Source organism: Herpailurus yagouaroundi, unplaced genomic scaffold (assembly GCF_014898765.1).
Source record: "Herpailurus yagouaroundi ecotype Mexico unplaced genomic scaffold, PumYag 206, whole genome shotgun sequence".
NCBI classification, from domain to species: Eukaryota; Metazoa; Chordata; class Mammalia; order Carnivora; family Felidae; genus Herpailurus; species Herpailurus yagouaroundi.
The window spans coordinates 7,564,176-7,587,376 of NW_024412437.1; the positions used below are offsets into that span (position 1 = coordinate 7,564,176).

At 39.2% G+C, this 23,201-nt stretch overlaps 1 long non-coding RNA gene across 1 annotated transcript; it reads left to right on the forward strand.

The window, feature by feature from the left end:
- Window positions 1-776: 776 nt before the first annotated feature.
- On the forward strand, window positions 777-20,015 carry LOC121015224 (uncharacterized). The gene is made up of 5 exons (XR_005783707.1): window positions 777-1,092; window positions 4,397-4,540; window positions 8,150-8,322; window positions 18,940-19,053; window positions 19,863-20,015. It is a non-coding gene; the product is annotated as an uncharacterized LOC121015224 (long non-coding RNA).
- The last annotated feature ends 3,186 nt before the right edge of the window (window positions 20,016-23,201 follow it).

Consider the following 23,201-nt stretch of genomic DNA (forward strand, 5'->3'; position numbering starts at 1 on the left):
GTCAGATAGACCTGAATTACAGGTAAAGGTGGGTCCATTAACAGGCAACATGCCAAATAATGGATAGAGGAAGCTTGTAGTAGATGAGTGGGTAGTAGACATGGCTTAGGAAAGGGGTAGACAGGCAGATCAAGAGTCTAGTTTTAGACGTTGTAGTTACCTGCAAGTTATAGGGAAAGACCGCCTAACCTACCAATGTCAAATGAAGTGAGACCAATCCAGTCAAGCCAATGTGGATAATGGTAGATTATGAGAAATTTCCACGTTTCCTACATGTTTATAGTGCTTAGAGCTGGATAATGAGATTTCAGTGATTTTAAAATTATTTTTTATTTTTATATGTATTTTGCTTTATATTATAAACCATATAAACATTATTTCATATATGTTTTAAATTGTTCTGTGATGATATATATTACCAAAAATGTATATTACCAAAAACGATGATACAAAAATTATACTTTTGTGTAACTAAAAGTAAAGAGGAAAATAATCATGGCTACCATTTGTGGTATCTACCCGTAGATTTTACATAATATCTAGGGTTTTACATGTGTTTCTAATCCTCATGGCAGTCCTGTGAGGTACTTGCTATCCTCAGAAAAAGGAAGGAACCAGTCTAAGTGCACAGACTAGTGTGTTAGATTACAAAACCCAATTCTCTACACTTCCCTATACCCACAGCCTTTGCAATGTGACTTTTAAGCTCCTCTCACTAAGAAGTTGAGTCTGTTCCCCTGCCTCTTGAATTTCAGCTAGCCTTCTGACTTTTTCAGCTGAGAGAAGACGGAAGATGTGATGTGGTCCCAGTTCAGAGCTTGGGCTTTGAGATCTGTTGGACACCTCTCCTCTCTCTACCTCTACCTTGCCAATAAGGCCAGACTAGAATGCTAGATGATGAGAAACAGTGTGCCAGCCACACCCATCACCCCAGCCAACAGACAACCAGCTGTTAAACATCAGACATGGGAACAAGGCCATCCTAGACAAGCATGACCCTGGCTAACCTGTAAGCTGACAACAAGACTCCTGAGTAAACCCAGCCAAGATCGGGTGAACTGGCCCAAATCAGCAGAACTGCCCAGCTGACCCGTATGTAATGGTTGTTGCTTTAAGACACTTAGGTTGGGGCATTTTGTTACACACCACTGATACAACAGAAAGTGAAAGAGCTGAGATTTGAACCCAGGTCTAGGTTTCCCCTTGTGTCTCTGAGGCATCCCCTGTGTCCATTATGGAGTTAGTGATCTCTCCGAGGCTTTATGCCTAATTCTCTTCCCCTGCCTCCCCTCCACAGGTGCTTTTAATGTGAAACCACTCATGCTATCTCTGTCCAGGATCTATTTTGGGGTCGCTGTATTTAAATTTGTAGACTCCTCCAGGACTGCCTTGTGTGTTTTGTTTGTTTTGTTTTGTTTTGAATAATTTGTCAATATAATCAAGTTGCTGGAATGGAGAGCCTCTACACCTTGGTTGGCTAATAAAATCAGAATGAACTTAAGAATATATTTTATGTATGCGACCTTCACATATTTTATCTGGTTTTACATTTGTATTATTATGAGGTTAAAAAAAGGATCGTTACACCAATTTTACATGTAAAACAAATAAAACAAACACAAATCAAGACATAGATATAGAGTACTTGTCTGGGATCAAGCAACGAATCAGACACCCTGTCTGCAAGCTCAGCCTGACCTTACCACCAGACCATGAAATCTAGAATCTGACCCAGGATTATTTAATCCAGCTGTGAGATTTAGGAGGCCATTTAACATGCTGGCTTTTTTTTTTTTAAACTTTTTAACGTTTATTTATTTTTTGAGAGACAGAGAGACAGAGCATAAGCAGGGGAGGGTCAGAGAGAGAGGGAGACACAGAATCCGAAGCAGGCTCCAGGCTCTGAGCTGACAGCTCAGAGCCCAATGTGGGGCTCAAACCCATGATCTGTAAGATCATGACCTGAGCTGAAGTTGGACACTTAACCGACTGAGCTACCCAGGTTCCCCTAACATGCTGGTTTTCTAGTTAAAAATAACAATCCATTTCCTATTGGATTTCACACATTGCTGATTTAACCGGGATTCTTCATTGTCCCCAGAAGTGTAAGGAAATAATCATCCCTCAAAGAGCATAATCTTCATGAGGGTAGGCCATTGTCTATTCCCTTTGTTACTTGATCCCCAGTGCACAGAAGAGGCACACAACATGGAAAAAAATGAGTGCAGGTACTAAGCATCTAGGTGCTGAGTTCTGAAAATACTCATTTAATCCTCACATACTCTTATTTCTTGCAAATTTCATCATTTTACAGATGAAGCATTAAGATTCAGGGGTTTACATCCTTTTCTTAAAATAAGTCAGAGAATGAGTGGCAGAGTCACATTTTGAACCTAGGATTGTCAAGGTCAAAATGCATGCATTTTTTTTTCCTCATCGCCCTTCCTTCTTCCCCAAGGAACAGATACACTTGCCTGACTGATAGTCCCTAGAGTTAGGTTTCTATATAAGTGGCCTCAAGCAGCTATCTCTACCAGTGATTAAACATGAGAATGGCAATGCAAGCTGGTACAGCCACTCTGGAGAACAGTATGGAGGTTCCTCAAAAAATTAAAAATAGAACTACCCTACAACCCAGCAATTGCACTACTAGGTATTTATCCAAGGGATACAGGTGTGCTGTTTCGAAGGGACATATGCACCCCAATGTTTATAGCACCACTATCAACAATAGCCAAAGTATGGAAAGAGCCCAAATGTCCATCGAGGGATGAATGGATAAAGAAGATGTGATATATATATATATATATATATATATATATATGAAATGGAGTACTACTCGGCAATCAAAAAGAATGAAATCTTGCCATTTACAACTACGTGGATGGAACTGTAGGGTATTGTGCTAAGTGAAATTAGAGAAAGACAAATATCATGACTTCACTCATATGAGGACTTTAAGACACAGAACAGATGAACATAAGGGAAGGGAAACAAAAATAATATAAAAACAGGGAGGAGGACAAAACAGGGAGACTCATAAATACGGAGAACAAACTGTGGGTTACTGGAGGGGTTGTGGGAGGGGGATGGGCTACATTAGTAAGGGGCATTAAGGAATCTACTCCTGAAATCATTGTTGCACTATATGCTAACTAATTTGGATGTAAAATTTAAAAAATAAAAAATATAATTAAAAAATGAGCAAACAGGCTTCAGCTAAAGAAGAATAAACATAGTAGACATTAATTTAAAAGAGACTTTTAGACTGTTAAATTTTTGAGCCATCAGAGTATGCTGTAAATTAAAATGGGAATTTCTGATTTATGGTTTGATTCTGCAGGGAAACAATCTTGTAGGTACCATGGCCTACGTGATTGCACCAAGGAATTTGTGATTATTTCACAGAGTGCCGGAGCATGACTGTAAGGGCCAGATCACTGCCAGTTTCCCTCTTGATTTGCTCTTCATCCAGGCCTTTCCTAACATAGCGTGAACACAAAGGTCAATTTCCTGCAGTCAATTTGAAAAAGGCCAACCCTCAATTAACTTTGCAAAAGGGGTCAGAGGTGATGTGGAGAAATAAAATCCGCAAGTAATGTAAAACACCCATTTCAGCTCTGAGCTCAAGTAGCCACTTCTAACCAAATGCTGACCAGAGTTGCTAACTGGTAGTAACACAGATAAATTTGCAACCAGTTGCTCAAATCTCATCATTTCTGCTACCCAGTCTGGGTGAACAGATCAATAAAGGAGAGGTTGCAAGATTAGCAACCGGAGAGAGAAGGAAAACGCAGAAACGGAACGTGGTATAATATGCAAACTAACTATTATTATTAAAGTAATTATTATTGAGAATGTATTAGATTCTTCCCTCCAACCTCAAATAGACTTGTAAGTGTTCCCACTCATCTTTAATTGCGCTTCCTCCCTGCTGATGAACCAACATTTCTTGTGCCAAGCAGAGGCCTCTGATCTGTTGAGAGGCTATCCTACCCTCTCACACTGTGGCATGGCCCCTTAAACCCAAACCAGGCAGTGGAGAAGCTCGCTGTAGTCTACCAAAATTCAACCTCCAATGCTTACTAAGCCCCTAACTATTGACACAAGGCAATACCAGGGACTCTGCAGTATGCCATGCTGTCTAGGGAATGATTCATTCAACCTTCTTGAGTGAGGGATGCAAAGCCACTTGGGGAGGGGCGGGGGGGGGGGGAGTCAGTAAAAGGCACCATTCCACCTTCGATACAAATCCCTGTAATCAAAACCATATTCAGCCAGCTCCGTCTTCCCTCCAAACTCCCTCTGAGACGCTATAAACACTGGCAGACAATGCATGTAATTAAGGTGGAATACATTCTCATAAATGTTTGTTTCTGTCTGCTAATTGTTTTAGTGACTATTAGAAGATGTCTTGTGGTCAGTCTGGAGAACAACAGCAAGGATTCCTGAATCCTCACTGAGAAGCAGCTCAGGAGCATGGCACGAAGACAGTGCTGGACCGTGCAGCCACAGCCTTGGGAAGCAGAGAAAGACGGAGGTTAGAATATGTTTTCCAGCCTTAATTGTCCAAGCGTGGGCTCAGCGTAACGGTGACATGATCAAGCTTCCCCCTCTTGCTGTAAAGAAACACTGAGAGACTGTGCACATTGTTGTCTTTCAATACCAAGGGGGGAAGTGGGCGAAAGAAAGTAAGAGTGTTCTGGCACCAGAATAATTTCTCCATTACCTCAATTAGTTCCAATGATGTGGAAAAGTTCTGTCTGGAGAAATCAAACTAAACGTAAAATCACTGAAGTGCCCGCGGTGGCGGCGGTAGGTGTTGATACAGGCATTAGTCAGCAATACTGATTGCAATGAAGTCACTCAAATAGCCCTGTCGCTGGAACCCGGGCAGAGAAATAAACTCATTAGATCACCCCTTTAGTGAAGCATGTGGTTTTCAATGTGGCACCAGCGCAACCTGGCACCCACCAAAAGATTTAGCTGTCTGCCCTTGGAAGGCACAATTTACTAAGGTGTCTGGTAAAGAAATCTGGATAAGTACCATTATTATTTTCTACAGAAACATAAATAAGTCCTCTTTCTTAAGAGCCACATTAGCCCTTAGTTACAAGATGTTGGATTTTCTTTAGGGAAGTAACTGGTTCTTTGTGGCCATAGAGCACAAAATGGAGACAGCTAAAAGGCAGAGACTATAGGAGATGTGGGCTTAGCACAGGGAAGAATTTATAATGCTTGAAGCTGGCCATAAGGTTCTCATGCATGATAGATATTAAATTCCCCATTGGGTTCAGTGAAGGCTGGATCACAACCTGCCAGGGGCAATGCAGGGAGAATTCTTGCACTGAATGGGTCATTGAATGATTTAAAATTTTCTTTCTCCGGTTAAGATTCAGCTAGCAAAAGGAGTTGAGAGAATCAAAGCCATTAAACACACACACACACACACACACACACACACACACACACACCCCTCTAGACTCTCAAAAGATATTCTGCCTTATACAGAGTTATGTTAAAATCATGTTTTCCTTAATGTTTGAAAGAATTGATAAACATGGAGGTTCTCTGTGATGGGTTGAGCAACTTCATCAAGTAGTATATTTCTCTCTCCCAGTTTAACTACAACCCTCTTCAAGCACTTCTTTTGATACAAGGTTGATGAGCACAGCATGCAGATGGATGGATGGCTAAGTAGGTAAGTAAGTAGGTAGGTAGGTAGGTAGGTAGGTAGGTAGGTAGGTAGATAGGTAGGTAAATAGGTAGGTAGGTAGGTAGATAGATAGGTAGGTAGGTAGGTAGGTAGTATATATTGTCTACTTCCTGTGTGGTCAATGACTTTATTATATCCACCACAAAAAGCAGACTTAGGTATTATTCTCAGGTTATATAGCTGAGGAAACTGAATCTCTGAGAAGTTGAATAACTTGCCCAAAATCACATAGCCAGAGAGTGGCCGAAACAGGATTAAGATCAAGAACAGAGTCAGTACCAGCTCCCATCCCCCTCTCAGACTGCTCTGCAAACCCAAGTCCGGGCACAGCTTATCCTGCTTTGACTGCCTTGAATGTTAAGATCAACCTGAGGGAGAGGTAGAGGCCCCTATTTCTTTCCATATCGTTGTGTAGAGACGGTAACTAATACATGGCTGATTGATTGGAGAGTTTAAAATGTCTCCTCAAAATGATTTTCCCTTTTTCAAGGTGACGTGGTACATACCAATCTAACTACTGACAAAGCTGGAATTTCACACCCCACTAGGAAGCCGGAGCCTCTTGGCTTCAGCCCAGTCCCTGAAAACTAGAAGAGTAGTTAACAATGGCATGAGCCCCCAGGGCATATTGTTAAGGGAGCCAAGTTCAGAATTATTCATGACTATGTTGGAACCTCAGTGACTAGAAGCAACCTCTTCTCCCTGACAAGTCTAAAATTTTATAAGGTAGATGAGAGTGACGAAAACATTACTCCTCCACGTGGGGGTTTCAGCAACATGGAGGTGTTTTTGGAAATGCCATTTGAATTTTCCGGTTCCTAAAAAGAGACTGGCTTCTACAGCTTGACATAGACCGGGGCCCCATACAGGAATCCCAAGTTAGAAAGAGTCCCTCATCCGTGGTTTCTCCTCTGATTCCAAACTTTGCCTTCATGTATGTTTGTTCATCCTACTAGTCTTCATAATGCTATCTTTGAAATTACAAAAGTCAAGTCTTTATGAGTGAGAACAATAGTTAAGTAACCATTCTATTGCATAGAAAGTTCCATATAGCCCATCAGGAAAGGGCTATTTTAATTAGTGTTTTGACTGAAAACTTGATTATCTACATCAGTTTTGGAACAGGGATTGCAAAAATAAACACGAGCTGCAGACAAACTGGAAATGTCACACCAGGCTTTGGTTTCCATATCCTTACATACCAGCTCTTTCACTGCAGTCACATTGAGGGCATCACAGAGATTTCCATTATGGATGCTAAAATATCTTAAGCTCTTTTTACATTGGTCTCATTACCCCTAAAAGTTGTGAATAAGAACCACATGATGGTGAAGAGCTTGGACTCACTTCATAAAAGGAGAGCCTAGATTCAGTCCATGATTCCACCTCTGTGTGATCTTGGGCAAGTGATTCACTTGTACCACTTGTACTGTCTACAGTGAGGATTATAACAGTGCATCTTTCCTTACATTGTGGGGAGTAATACATGGGATACTTATTAAAAGGCACCCAGCACAGCGCCTGGCCCAGAGTGAAGTCTGGTACAGATGTGCGCTATTAACACGGTTATATTCTCTTCTGCAAATAGTTTTGTGTTGAACACTCAGTAGAAGCTCAATATAAAAGTGATAATTTGTAACATGAGGGAGAGACAGTAATCACAAATTGGACTATGCTGCAGAGTAATTCTGGGAGTTTAAAATTATTTTATTTTGTAAAAAGTGTCTCCCTTTTTATGTAATCCTTTCCCTGCCTTTCTTGTTCCCCTATTTTATACTTTGCCCAAAGAATCATTTAGTGTTCCAAAATATTAGACTCTTATAGGTATTCAGAAGCCCCAGGAGAAATGGAATACATTTACAGACCCATAAACATCTAAATTAGTGCTATAAATGGGAAATATAGTCTATAGTTGGAGAGTGCCCAATACATAATATGTTGTGGCATAGAAGAGACTTCCTTTTTGGTGGCTGGAAAATCTATTTGCTCTAAGTATTCAATTTTAAAATGGATAATAAAAATAAATAATAGGCATGCTTCTGCTCAAATTGCACCTTTCATGGGAGATCTCAAAGAGTTTTTCAACTGTTAATTTATGACCCCTGGGGAAAGGTAGGTGGCAAGTAATATCTTTTTTCCTCCAATGGAGAAACAGACATAAAAAGGCCCAAGTGACTTGTCCAAGGACACAAGGCAAGCCCTGGCTTCAAGCAGACCATCTCGAAGAAAACACAAATGCGGATATTCTCTTTAAATGACTAAAACTTGTATTATTTGCCTATAAAACCTGCGATGAATGCTAACGTGGGTTGCTCAATGGTCATACAACCCACACTATTTTCATTAGTGTATCGGTTGTCTATTCCTGCAAACTACCACAAAAGCTTAATGGTGTATGTTGGTAAATATTTATACTTGATAATGCATCTGCAGGTAGGTTGGGAGTTGAATATCCCGGCCGGGCTCAAGGCTAAGCTCAACTCAACAGCCCAAGATGAAGCTTAACTCTGGATCCTCTCCCTGTGTCTACGTGGACCAGGTGTCTAGCCAGGGCATGATCATCTCATGGCAACAACATGAGGGACAAGAGAACAAACCCCAACCACGTAAGTGAACCCTGTCATTTCTATTAATCCTTACGTAGCATGGATTTCTATTAACGCGTACAGGACAATGACTGTACGCTCCGATGGAAGGATGGGGAGGTACACTGTCTCCCTATCATGAAGCTGAAAAGTCTAATGGCCACGTCTCCAATTAATTTCCTTGAAAGTGCATTACCCCCATGGAAGTGAGAGAAGGGAGTACTGTCAAACAGTAATCGAATTTACCACAACCAGCGCTTTATCACTGTTAACATTTCAGTCATTCTGTACGGGCTAATCTTTGAAACTCTGGCTGTTTGAAATGCTTCTGTAACTTCTGCTGGACGATTGGCTCGATTCTGGCTCAGAAGGGTGAAATATAAGTAAGAAAAAAAATACCTCTTGTCACTTACTAGTATCTCCTTGATACCAAGTTAAAGAGACCAATCAGATTTAAGAGGGAATTGCCTAATAAGGAAATAATCCTAACTGGTTTAGATGAAATTGTATACGGTAGATCAATGTAAATAATTCGAGCTTATTTGGGCTTGTTATTGAGTCTGTTCACAGACACTGTGAATAGCTCCTGAGATTCCCAAGGAATCGGGAATGCTTGACATCTATAAAAGGTATAGTGAAATATCTTTAGCATATTGATGTTGATTGAAGATGAGATCCTGTTAACTAACAGTTCGACCTCCACAATGTCTCAAAAGTCACATACTCCAGGATGCCACGTGAAGGTTCTTCGTCCTGGTATAAATCTGTATTCTCTTAAAGTCACCTCATGCTCCCACTCTATTCCTCCAATACTCCAATTTGTTTCTCAACCTAAACCAAAATTTCCAACTTGAGTATTTGTTGAGGATAAGACACTCTCTCTCTTTCTCCTCATACAATGCAGAGCTAAAGAAAAATGAAGGATCAGGGTTCGGTCTAATCTAAATATCCCCCACAATGATGAGATTTAAGGAATCGTCATCATTTTAGACAACGAGTAATAGGAAAAAGGGTTCAATGCATGGCAAGGCCCAATGGGGTGACCTGGAGGTAGAGGAAAACAGGAAAACCAGTTGTCCCTTTGACACTACTTTGAAGAGCAGATTTCTCTCCAAGGTAGCCAAAGCCTCTCCACATCACTGCCAACCCCTGCCTCCAGGCTCTATCTGAATCACTTTCCTTTCTGGTTAAATCTGTGGATTCCTGCGGGGAGAAGAGTGGCTCCCACTGGCTCAGGATTATTTCTGCAGGTTATATATGTCACAATTTTCCATGCCTTTAACAAGACTCAATTAAAAATTAATCGGTCCAGCATGGCAATTTGAGAGGTAATTGTTTCTTTTCCTGACTCCATGGCCATAGGCAAAAAGCACACCCAGAACCTAAATTAATCATCTAATTGGGATTTTTCCATACTGCAGCCACTCAGCCTTCCAGGGGTCCCAACAGTGTGCTGCCTGACCTCAGTAATTAGATTGCCCTAGTGTCCACTCTGTGGGCTTTCTGCCTTACTTTCCCTTCCAAGTCCCTTTAGTAAAATGGAAAATAGCCATATAGGCTGTTTACCTGGGCCCTCTTCAATGGCCAACAGCATTTATCTTCAGAAGATAAAACAGCACTCATGAGGAAGTACAGGAAAGGGGGGAAGGTTAATATATTCAACATGGTTTGTAATAGCAAAAGTTGGTTTCAACCTAATAGCAGTCCTGGATTGGTTAAATATATAGTCTATTCTTGTAACATGTAGCAATGTGGCTAAAAAAGAAATAAGGAAATGATTGGATTTCATAGGTCTTTAGGTCAAACTGTATGTATTCTCATTTAACATGTACAGCAATGCTGCAAGTTGTAAATGCCATTATCTTGCTCTTTCTTACCACCCCCCAAACATATGAGTATATTAAGCCTGAAAAGAAATCAGGTTAGTACCAGAGGTATTTGTGTTGGTTCATAGTAGCTAACACGCACATTACCTTTACATTCAGTTTTGATACAAGACATATATTGTGTTTACTCTTCCAAATTTAAGATTAATAGCAATTTTCTTGTTTCTCTAAGAAAGAATGTAAAGGCCTGTATTTTATTATTTCATTTATAAAAACTTTTTTTAATGTTTATTTATTTTTGAGAGAGAGACACACACACTGAATCTGAAGCAGGCTCCAGGCTCTGAGCTCTCAGCACAGAGCCTAACACGGGGCTCAAACTCACAAACCATGAGATCATGATTCGAGTTGAAATCAGATGCTTAACTGACTGAGAGCCAGGCAGGTGCCCCAATATTATTTCATTTTTTTAAACCTTGACATGAGTTTTGTATTTTCCTAAAGAGGTGGTATGAAGGAATCTAAGTATCTTATTTTTTCCTAAGTTTCTACCTGGGAAAAATTAATTAAAATATTTCACTATATCCTTCCCATAAGTTTATTCATCGTACACTAATGATCATAAGTTAAAAAAAAATTTTGGAACTGTATTTAAGTGAAAGATAATAGCTTATATAATTTACATTCAGAAGACCAGAATTGGGATTGCCTCAAGATAGGACTCAAGTTCTCTTCTCTCCATGACCATAAACATTTATCTTCATCATAGTGTTCTGAGTACACTCAAACTATAATCTTATATATTCTTGCAAAGTTTTGCTATTTGTGAATATTTTGGATCACCAAAGACATACTTGTCATGTGGTAGGTAATTAATAAGTTAATTTTAATGGAATCAACCTGACCATATCCTTCAATTTCAATCCAGTATCTTTAAATGATGCCAGTGACATATGTGTTCTGTGAACTCCATAATAGCATACAAATATTAGGTATAAGCATTATTAAAAATGGAAATGACATATCATCCAGCCGCTAGGATTTCATCTGCCAACACAGCCCATCTCTTCACAGTAGTAAATGTAGCTTCAATGACACCTCTTTCTTATGGCATGATAGTTGTATGAAGTTATGGAAGCCATCATTTTAATTTCTCTAGAATTACTTGTAGGTGTATAAAAAATAGTGCCAATAATCTTTCTAACATCTTTGGAGTATACTCCAAAGAAGTGAATAAATAAGAAAGTGTGTCAGTTTTTTTCTGGTACTTGAATCTTGACATTGAAACTATCAGTCCAAGACCCTAGTTCCATTACTAAAAGGATACTGGATCTAGTACAAAATACCCAAAGCCATACCTCTTCATCCCATTAGACACAGTTTTCAGTTAATTCTGCTTTTCCTAGCCTCATCTCTGTCTTTAATAAGATAAGCGCTTATACCTATACTGACAAAAAGCAGTAAATATCACACTTAGTCTAATCATGATAGTCCAACAATGCTTAGAAGTTTCAACAACATCCACTTAACATGTATATGGAAGGTAAAGACAAATCCAGTTTTTAATTTTTCTTATTTAATGTGTTCTGTAAAAGTTCAGCGTTTACATTGTCAGTTCACAGACCCTATCTGGACATAATAGTTATTTACACAGCTGCTAATGGCATATTATAGGCAGCACTGTTATGATTCTCCAACTACCTGTTAATCATAACAGTCCTAGAGCTTTATTAGCTATCTCCAAGCAAAGCATCTCCCCAGAGAGAAGAATTTGCAGCAAGCAGGAAGCTCTCGCTTCTTCATGTTCATATCATGAAAACTTGAGAGCTCTCAAAGACCTCTGACCTTTTCTCCATGGCTGAGGTTGCCTTGGGGGGCTCTTTCTCATGGAGAAAGATCCACCGGCCTACTTTCCCCTCTCTGCTTCCTCCCTCCCCTGGCCAGCCTCACCTGTGATCACCCAGGGTAGGAAGAGACAAAGCCCTCCCTGGGTTCTGATAACAGGGTTGCTTGACTGTAATTACAGGCTTTTGCTTCCCAGCTATCCAAATGACAGTCACAATCGAGACTGAAACTCCTCAGTCAGATGGAATCAATTACTGAGCAAAATTGGGAGGTTAATTTTCCCCAGAATGAGATATGCCTTTTAGCTTTGCCGTCTCTTTCACTCCAGCTGGTGGCTTATTTGGTTGCATTGTTCTCTGGCCATATGAACAAAGTTCCATTAGGAAGGATTTCCAAAAGAGTTGATTTGAAAAGGAAACTCCATCAGCCTCCAAACCCAATACATGCTGAATGGAAGGACTGTTATTAACTAAGCAGCATGGATGGCTAGTCAGTAGAATTTACATTTGATGGACATGGAGCTAATCCAATAAGAAGAAATGGAGTCTTCTTGCATAGTACTACCACCTTCTTGGAGCTCCCCTGTCTGCTACAGCACGACCCAGCACTGAAAGAGTCTTCTCCTCTGGAAACTGCCATGAAAATAAGCCATTCCCCTCATTCGAATACTTTTCTACATATGACAAAGCATCTCTTTAAAAACAAATAACCAGTATTCATCTTCTCCAAGTGGATTGCCCCCTCTGAATGGCTTAGTAAAAGTATTATAAAAAAGTTCCATTTAATCAGTGATAATTATAGCAATAATAATATCGAGTGACTCAAATTTATTTAGTCTGTACTATGTCTGAGGAAATGCTAAATATTTTTGTATTAATGCAGTCCCCTCAAAACTGCCCTAAGTAAACTGAGGCACTGACAAGTTGGGTAACTTGCTCATGTTTACCTGACTGGTAAATAATAGAGCCAGAGTATGAGCCCAGGTGATCCGATTCCAGAGCCTACAATTTAAAATCACACAATTTAAAAACTACAATTTATTTTTTTTTTTAATTTTTTTTAACATTTATTTATTTTTGAGACAGAGAGAGAGCATGAACAGGGAGGGTCAGAGAAAGAGGGAGACACAGAATCGGAAACAGGCTCCAGGCTCTGAGCTGTCAGCACAGAGCCTGATGCGGGGCTCGAACCCACAGACCGCGAGATCATGACCTGAGCCGAAGTCGGACGCTTAACCGACTGAGCCACCCAGGTGCCCCTAAAAACTACAGTTTAAAATGAACACTGTCACTCCATATGTTAGTGAATTCCAAAAAAGAGTACTCCCATCCCTTTGTAGGTGGGAAAATGGAGGTATGGGGTATTAACTCGTTCAGTTTTAAGTGTCTCATGAATTAATGAAGCTGCTATTCCACACCATGTCTGTCAGACTCAAAAGCCTTAGCACAGCCACTAAAACCCTACAGAGACTTTGCAAAGAGCCGCTTTTGTACAGTCTTGGATGATAATAAAATCATTGGTAGTGATTATCAATTGTAGTATCATTTATGTTCTTCCGTTAATCCTCTTTAGGAATGTGTTTAGGTCAAATTTAGTGGCTTTATATGATTCCTATAATAACATTGTATATGTTGTATTCCAAATCCTATATAGCTGTTTCCCTTATAGCATCTTTACAGACCGTCACCCCACGAAGTACCTACTTCATCAGGAAACAGACTTTGAGAGTTTGAATAACTTGTAATGAGATCTTCGGGATTAAAATTTGGTGTTATTACTACTACTGAAACTGAGTATCCCCCAATATCTGACAGGTTTAAAGGCAAGTGCTTCACTATTGCCCTTCAGTCTCTGAGTCAGAAAAGTGAACTTGTGTCTGCTAATTGCATGACATTTATTAGAAGTAGAGCTTGGTAGGTTAATTCAGTCATTCAGCAGTTCTTGAATTTCTACAGCATCTCAGCACAGTAGCATGGTAGCAACACTGACTGAAGTCTCAGAATAGGACAGTGTCCCTGCTCTCATAGACTTCATGCTCTACTGATAAATGTGGCAAACACATTTGCAAATGGATTTTACACTTAGCACACACCCGAAACATTATGTAACACGGTGGGGAAATTAATGGCAAATGAGTAGTGTTTTCTGGTTAGAAGTAAAATAAGCTTTTCTTCCCCTAAAGAGTATACAGTGCTAATAAAGGCATTTATGAATGTAACCAAGGGGAAAATCATCCAAATTGAAATGAAAAAAAAGTGTTTTTCTTTCCTTTTGGAAAGTGTAAAATGGGAGAGCGATATTTACATTACAGCAGGACCCTTTAGAGTTCATATATATGTTGGTGTACGTGGATCTTTAACTTCATGAAGAAAAGTTACTGCAAAGAAACATCAAAAATACAGATTGACAAGTACTACTCATTCAAACCAGTTTTAGGGGTGCCTGGATGGTGCAGTTGGTTGGGTGTCCGACTCTTGGTCTCAGCTCTGGTCATCTCATAGTTCGTGAGTTTGAGCCCCCACATCAGGTTCTGCGCTGATGGTAGGGAGCCTACTAGGGATTCTGTCTGTATCCCTCTCTCTCTGCCCCTCCCCCGCTTGTGCACAACCGTGTGCTCACACAGACACACACACACACACACACACACACACACACTCCTCTCTCTCTCTCAAAATAAATAAATAAACTTTAAACAAATAAAAATAAAACCAATTTTAAACAAACAGAGTTTAAACAAATTCTGAAGTTAAAAAAATATAATCATACATTTGTACTTACACATACTGTAATTTATATGTATTATACACATGAACATATGTACACAATTACAGAATTCATTGTAAGAATTCAATTTACTAGTATAATGTTCTAGAGCCCAGATTTCATAAAGTGAGGCTCACCTGTATTTAAAATACATCTGGGTGACACTATGTTGAATAAGCTAGGAGGACATTCAGTTCTCAGTAGATACTGAGAAATAATGTTTTGGGTAAGCCAAAAGAAACACACACCCACACACTTTTTGTACTCCATATTTTTTTCGGATCCACAGGACACGAATTCTGGATTCAGAAAGGATAAGAGGCCATATGGCTCTGGATCTCTACTAAGTGGTCTCCATCACATTTGTTTTTTTCTTTTCTCTTAGCCCTGGCTTTTCTTCTCATAGACTCTGTTTCCTTCCTTGCAAAAGGTAGTCCCTGATTAGAGCTGGGGCACAAGCACACCTGCATGAGTACTAGCCTCCCCCAATTATAGCATCTTTAGTGTAGGTGTAGGAGCAGGCCTTGTAAAAAGGGGCTTTCTCATTATTATTATTTTGTGGTCAAAAGGTTGCATACACTATTTTTTTTGCTGCTGCTAAAGCTTAGAAAGGGTGGAAAGCAAAATATTTTGTTAATTATTCAGGCCATCAGGTTACATAAGAGGTTCCATAGCTTTCTGCATCAAACTTGAACAGTTGAAACCACAAATTCTGTTTTTGCAGCCATAAAACATTCGTGGCAAAAGAGAGAGAGAGAGAGAGAGAGAGAGAGAGAGAGAAAGAGAGAGAGAAAATAATAAAATCCATTTTCCATTCGCTTGAAACATAAAATTTAATGTGGTGAAAAATGACAGTTTACTCCCAGTAGGAAACTGCTCAGAGCCATGTTTCACAGGCATGGTGTGGAGACTTCAAGACACATGTGCAGTCACTGAATGCTGCAAGAAATTGCTTACTGAGAGAGGATGTCGCAAGGTAAAACATGTAGGGGGCAAGGTGAATAAGGCCTTGATCTAAATGGAAGAGGTTTTCCTTCTCTACCAAAATTATTAAGCTACATCTATCCAATAACCACTGTTCGATCCTACACTCAGCTTGAGAAATGTATACAGGTAGACATAATGCAGTAGATGTCCTCACACAAAGACTGAAGACACTTGGCTGTCAGTAATAGGTGAATGTGATTATCAGACATCGAATTCTTTCTCAGAAAGATAAAGCAGCCATGAACTATAGCTGTGAGCTCCATAAAATATAGTATTTACATGATATCTGTCTTCTTTATGAATGTCTCATTCAGAGCAGAATCAAGGCATCCAATGTAAGAAGCAAAAATGTTAAGCTCCAGCTCTATCGGTAACAGGAGAAGCAAATGCAGACTCCTCCTTTAAACCCAACCGGCCTTTATTTCTTTCCTATAAAGTTAATAGTTGGACTAAGTGACTTCTAAGCCCCATTTTAACTGATATTTTATAAGAATTTTAGAAAAGGATAATTACCTGTTTATCCCAAGTCAATAGAGCAAACCAAGTAACAACTGAAAATAAGAATCGCCTTGTCCATATCTGAGTCAAGTTGAATATTATACGTGGTGTGTAGAATTTCTGAGTCTTTCTCAGACTTTTGTCTTGCCTTTAATGTTTAACTCTTCATATCAGTTATCTATTACCACGCACTGTCTAATCACTCCAAAACTCAGTGACTTAAAATAGTAAGCATCTATTATTGCTTAAAGGTCTACAGACCAGCTCGGAAGTTCTGATCTGGGCCAGGTTTGACTGCTCTCAACAGGATTGCTTATGCATCTGCAGTCCGCTTGTGGGCCAAATGGGAGATGGCTGGTCTAGGATGGTTTCACTTAACATGTCTTATGAAGCATTATCTGGTGGCCAAGTGACGCTCAGCCAAAAGTCTCTCATCATTTGAGAGAATAGCACAAACTCATTCTCATGGCAGATGGAAAGGGTCCTAAGAGAGAAGAGACACAGAGAAGGCCCACTGAAGCCTGTGTTCAGAATGGCACATTGTCAATTTGGCCACATCCTACTGGTGAAAACAAGTTGCAAGATGAGTCCAGATTCGAGGGATGGGGAAAAGGAGACCCTCTCTTGATGAAAGAAATTGTAAAGTCACATTGTAAACTGTGTGGATATGGGGAGGTATGGAGAATTAGAACATTTTTACAATCTGCCACACTATACTTAGACACTGCTATGGCTAAAGGTATGATTTGTATTTTCTAGTGGTAACAAGTGTGTTTCTCTACTTATTTTGTAGTGTTCTGTAATTTCCTTTTTTTAAATGAATTTTTTAATGTTTATTTATCTTTGAGAGAGAGAGAGAGAATGAGCAGGGGAGGGGCAGAGGGAGACACAAATCTGAAGCAGGCTGTAGGCTCCAAGCTGTCTACACAGAGCCCAATGCAGGGCTCGAACCCATGAACCACGAGATCATGACCTGAGCTGAAGTCAGATGCTTAACCTACTGAGCCACCCAGGTACCCCTCTGTAATTTCCTATAGGCAATGTCTTCCACTAAGTTTTTTTCCCCTATGTAAGCCACTCTACTTACCCTCATTCAGTATCAGATTTGTCCAAACCATATTTGGGGACTAATTAACCCCAACTTGATTATTGTAGCATTTACTATCTATTTACTCTTGGATTAATGGTATGGAAGCCTTCATCAGTTAAAATTATATCAGTCTTATTCGAAACTTGGTCCTAATATAGCTATTACACAGAAAAAGATAGATATGATCCTTACATAGCCTGGATTCTAAAATATTAGAGTTACAATTGAGTTCTGGAGACATGGAAATTTTGATATGATATCTACTACTTGCTACTATGCTTTGTAGATCATTTAACCTTTTGAGTCTCAATTTGCTTTCCTACAAAAAACAAAATAAAAGTTTACTTATCTAAAGTGTCTTCTGATGTTAACTTCTATGGATTGGTCATTTTAAGTGGACTCAGTATGCCAACATTCCTGAGTCACGTTAGACCCCTGTAACTTATTGAAGTCTTAGAATATACATGCTTTTAAATCTTTTAAGTATTCTTAATGTCTAAATAAGTAAAAATGCCCAAGTTATTCAGCATAGATTGACGTCAGCAAGTGGCTCTGACAGAGTTTAGTCAGGGATAGATCTTTAGCTACATCAGATAAAGATTAGATTCATTCCTTAAAATTGTTATCAATACTTTTTTACAATGTACTTGTGAAAAGACTGAGAATGCCTTTCCGTACAAATGTTTTCTAATAATTCTGCCGTTACTCTCCACTAGTCATGTTCAAATCTTTCCTTTTTATCAATAGTCTGTCTAAATCCAAGTAGATTACTATGACTAAAAGGAGAAAAATATTTGAGATCAAACATGGTACTGCAACATAGTAAATCTTGTCTCATTTTCGGTGTCATCTGAAAAAAGGCTAGTAATTGGAAAAAAAAAAAGATAAAATGTTTGGTATAGCTCATATGCCCCAGAAAAATAGAATTGACATTGATTCTATTGACCATTGATTACCATTTTTGAATGTGTTCTGGTGATGCTTATAGAAAAGAGATTTACCTTCACGTTCAACATTTCCTTAAGCCTTTCACAAACTTGAAATAATTTAAAAATACAAGGTGAATAAATACATTAGAAATTTTCTAATAGTTAACCACAAAAATACCGTATTACCAATTTAAAGCCAACATTATTCCCCTCCTTATTAGAATGTGGCAGATTTGACCATCAATTTAAAATATCTTTAAAGAATATAATTTAATTACTTTCTATTTGAGGGAAAAAATGCAATGCTTGAAATACTAGCTAATGAGCAAATGCAAAACTAAAAATAAGTAAGTATAAGACAGAAGAACTCTGGAATAAGCAATGTCTTTAGCATTTTAAATGCTGGTCAATACCAAAACCACTGTTTTTTGTTGTACATGTATCCTAAGAGTTTTTCCAATTGGCAAAGCAGTGGCAAGGTGCATATGCTTTTTCATACTTTTTGTTGTTTGTACAAAGCTATTTTGGTGGACTCCACACAAATACAGGGAAACAGAAGCTTGAAGCCACCACTGGAATTATTCAAAAAACACAAAGAAAACCCATGTGTTTCATTCATACCGCAATTTGGGGTGAATGTGGTTTTTGGCCAACATTTTCCAGAAAGCCACTTAATCCTAAAAATTTCTTCTAAGTCTAGATACACAACCAGAATCCCAGCTGAATGGATTCACTCAGTCTTGAGATCCAGACTGGTCCAGGATATGCAATCAACATCTTTCTGAACTCTTAGAGGATTGGAGGACATTTACAGGTAATATGGAAATAGAAAACCCTCAATGCCTTTCCAATTTTAGTAGAGCAAGAAATCACAGGCTGAATCCCTACAACTGCCCAAGACAGTTACAGGATTCTTGATTGTTTCTCATGGTGCTTGTTTTATGCTAATATACCTGTGTAATGTTCTGGAAGCAGGCTCCCTAGGATCACATCTAGACTATACTATTCACTAATTGTGGGATCCAGTCACTTAAACTGGCTCCATTTGCTCACAAATAATGTGAGGATAATATTTTGTAACTCATAGTGTTGTTAGCAGGAAGTAAGATATATGTATAAAGCTGCTTGCCATAGTGCCCAGCACACATTAAATAATAAATGTCAGCTATTGACATTGTTATTATATCATATCACCATCATCATCAACACCATCATCAGTTATACGCAACCAAATACAAAAAAAGTCCAATTATAAATCTGACATCAACCTTACATATCACATAAGATGCTTATTACTAAGAAAGGAATTCTTGCAGAATTCCTAATTGAAGAATTCCTAATATGGTGAACTGCCTTCATAACTCTGGGCTCTAATGCTCATCCGTGGCAAATCATTAAAGAGGATTGAGAATCCCATTTTTCAGGCTCATCCTAACCTCTGAAAGCCCCATTCATCCCTGGACTCATCAATCAGCATTTATGGAGCACCACATCAGACAGTGATGGAATTAAAGAAGGAGAAATGTCCCCTGCTCCAGACAGACTCATCACCCAGGGAGGAGACAGCCATATTCACAAATAATTACCGTGCATTAATGCATTGCATTTGCTCTTGGAAAGCAGCAGGCCAACAAAGAGGATACTTACATTATGCCTGAGGGGTTGGAGAAGGCTTGACACCGGAAGGGACATGGGGTCCCAGTCTTGGAAAATGAGAAGAAGCCACCAAATAGAGAAAAAGGAAAAAAAGAACTCCACATACAAAGTAGCAGGTACCACGGGGTTATGAAAGCTCTTGATATGTAATGAGAATGTAGTTAGACGTGATTGAAGCAAGAGATGTATTGTAGGGATCAAACAAGTTTGGAGAGGGAATTATGAGAATATACCCCCCACCACATTCTGCAGAAAATAAAAATGAATTAAAACATAGATAATTTAGAGGTGCACACACGAGCCTCATCTAAAAAACATGATCAAAGCAAAGTACCCCTCCCCCCAAATAATTGCTTAGATGATAGTACTTTTTACTTGCTCTTGGAAAAATCTCCCTGTGAATGCCTTCTTTCCTTCTTTTTTTTTAATGGACCAAAAGGAAACGAAATAATATTTATTGTGTCTCTTGCATTTGTTCCTTAGGAAAATGGCATTAGCCTCATATGGAAACACTTTGACAGGCCCCTGAAAATAATTCCTTAACCACAAACATGTCTTCTACTTGTCTGATCTCAAATTGTTCCAAGTGAGTATCACAATTTCAGGTCAGGTTTAAGGATATGACAGGCACTATCAGTCCATTAAATATGAATGATATATGAGGTAGAGGGCGGAGGTGTTGGCACAGAAGGAAAGACTGCCGGTGGGAGCCCCACTCCAGGTTTTGTACAGCGTCTGCCTCCCTAGGAACCTTCCAGTTCCACCTGAAGACTCTTATCGGCACTTCCTCAGCGCAGATGAAAGCGGGGGGGGGGGGGGGGGAACAATGGAACTTCTCTGTGTTCATCACCCAGATACCATCTCAGAGCCTCAGTGGAGCATGATTGTTGGGAGCAAAATAACACAGATAGGATTTCACATCCAGGCTTTGGAAATGGGAATAACAAAGATGCAAGGACACGAACAACCCCCCTCACTGCACTCCTCCCCTCCTCACCCTCTGCATCCACCTCCTTGTTGCTCTTTTGCTTCCAACTTCTAATTGGCAGACACTTGATCCACACAGCCATTTATTTCATTTTCAGAGCACACAAGGCCACTTGAGACCCACTGATACGTGTGGGAAAGTGGTGGCCATGCCGCTTGCACCTGTTGCAGGGAGCTGCCCATTGCCCCTCCCTCCCTGCTGTGCCCATTGTGTGCCACCTTATTCTGTTTCAGTAGCAGCAGAAAAGAAGTCAGAGTAGCCGGCACTCAACATGAACACATACAAAAAGGAGGCCAGAAAGCTTCCTTGTACCTCTTTCCCTCCCAGAGCCTGCCCAGTGGCCTATTTCAATAGTAAGTGTAGCAATCCTATCTCTTTGGAGAGCTACAGCATGTAAGAACCAGTAAAAGACAACAACATAAGCTTTTATTTTGATGGTCCATTGAGCATTACTGGTATGAATTAGCTTCACACACACACACACACACACACACACACACACACACACCCCTAATTCAAAACCATCCATATTTGGTATCTCCCAAGTAGACCATATCTATTACTTCTGTGCTAGTTAAATAGATTTGAGATTCAAGGCCCCAAGGACTTTTAACTTCCAAGAGAATAGGCTGCAATACCAATAAACTTTCGCAGCAACCTCCTTGGAATGCAGATTAAAATCAAGTAACTCTATAGACAGATCTTCATGACAACAGTGTAGAACACACTCAGATTCAAAGGAGAGGGGAAAGGAGCTTAGCAGCTACCATCTTGAACAACTGTGCCGCGATGAAACAAGACGAAATTTTGAAGCTGGATGGCCGAACTGCCTAGTTGGTGTCTGTTACTACGTGGAGACTGTAACTGCTCAATGGTGGTAATAATACATCATAAGACCTGGAAATGGAAAAGACCCATTAAATCATCTAGTAATGCCTTTGCCAGCACAGGATGCAGTTCGCAGAGAATGTTCCTTAAAGTGCCCCTTGGGATGAGCTCCAAAGACCATGTCATTTTATCCATCTCCAAAGAGTGCAATCCAGCTATCTACAGTATCCGATTGCTGTTATGAAATTAAACTTTGGCCTTAAAAGCATTGTTCCATACTGAACTATTCCTTGGTACCAGGTTTTCATTAAGGACCAGTCATAGCCCTTGGAGGAGGCAGGAAAGGTCATTTTATCCATTCCCCTACCTCCGGGCAGGTCTTGTGTGAAATGACACCAGCCTGGCTCTTATTATAAAATTCCCAGAGCAGGAAGTTCTATAGCCCCTGTTGTAATGTGCTTTCCCATGACACATAACCCTCATGTAGAGAGTGTTTTCTCCAGTCTAGACGAAATCTCTCCCTCCACGGTATGAAAACATCTTCCCACAGTCGCAGAGAGCTATGTGTGTCGTGTTCACCTCAGGAGAAGAGGGCAGGTTAGTAGTGCTTCCTCTGCGTTAGTCTTGATAGGGTTTTCATATCAAAGTTTACCAAAACAAGACATGATATGATAATGGGCTTTTGGAAGCCAAGGCTTGTTCTGTTCCTTTTTTATTTTTATTTTTTTTTTGCTCTGTTTTGGATTTTGATTAGTTATAAACATAAAATAGCATTCTCCTTACTGAAACAGTTAAGATTTTGATACATGTGACGTAAATACACTTCAATCTCCATTTCATATTACATTTTCATTATATTGAAAAGTTATGGATTTACTAAGTCAATTATGTGTGTAGAATCTGGAATCTAAAACCTTAACATATTAAATATTCACTATATGATATGCTAGTTATGCATCATTATTACTTATTTTTCTCTTAAAATAGATGTGCTTGGACAGGAACTTTATTGGTAATATCTTATCATACTTTTAATTTAAATTACTGTAAGTAATGGAAGGTCATGAAATAGCATATGCTGTCTCTACACTTTTACACAAATTGAAGTTGGGTTTTTTTTGTTACTTTTAATTGCTCGTTTCAAAGTTCAGAATAATGAAGCCTCAACCATCTTTCAGTAAGAAACCTGGAAATATATAACCTGAGTTTATGCTTCTGACAACTTCCTTATTTGACTTTTAATCATCTGTTGAGTATATGGGTTACCGACAAAATACTTTGAGGAAAGAAATCAAAACTGATTATCTTCATGATATTTTATTTTCTTATTTTTGAAAAAACAAAGTTTGCAAAAATTATACTAAAATATATTAGTTTTCATATTAACAGAAAAATTTTGAAAATGTATCCTATTGATCAAGTGAAATATTACAAAAGAAAAAAATACAATATAGTCATTTATGTTTCGTATTTATTTCAAATTTTTGAGA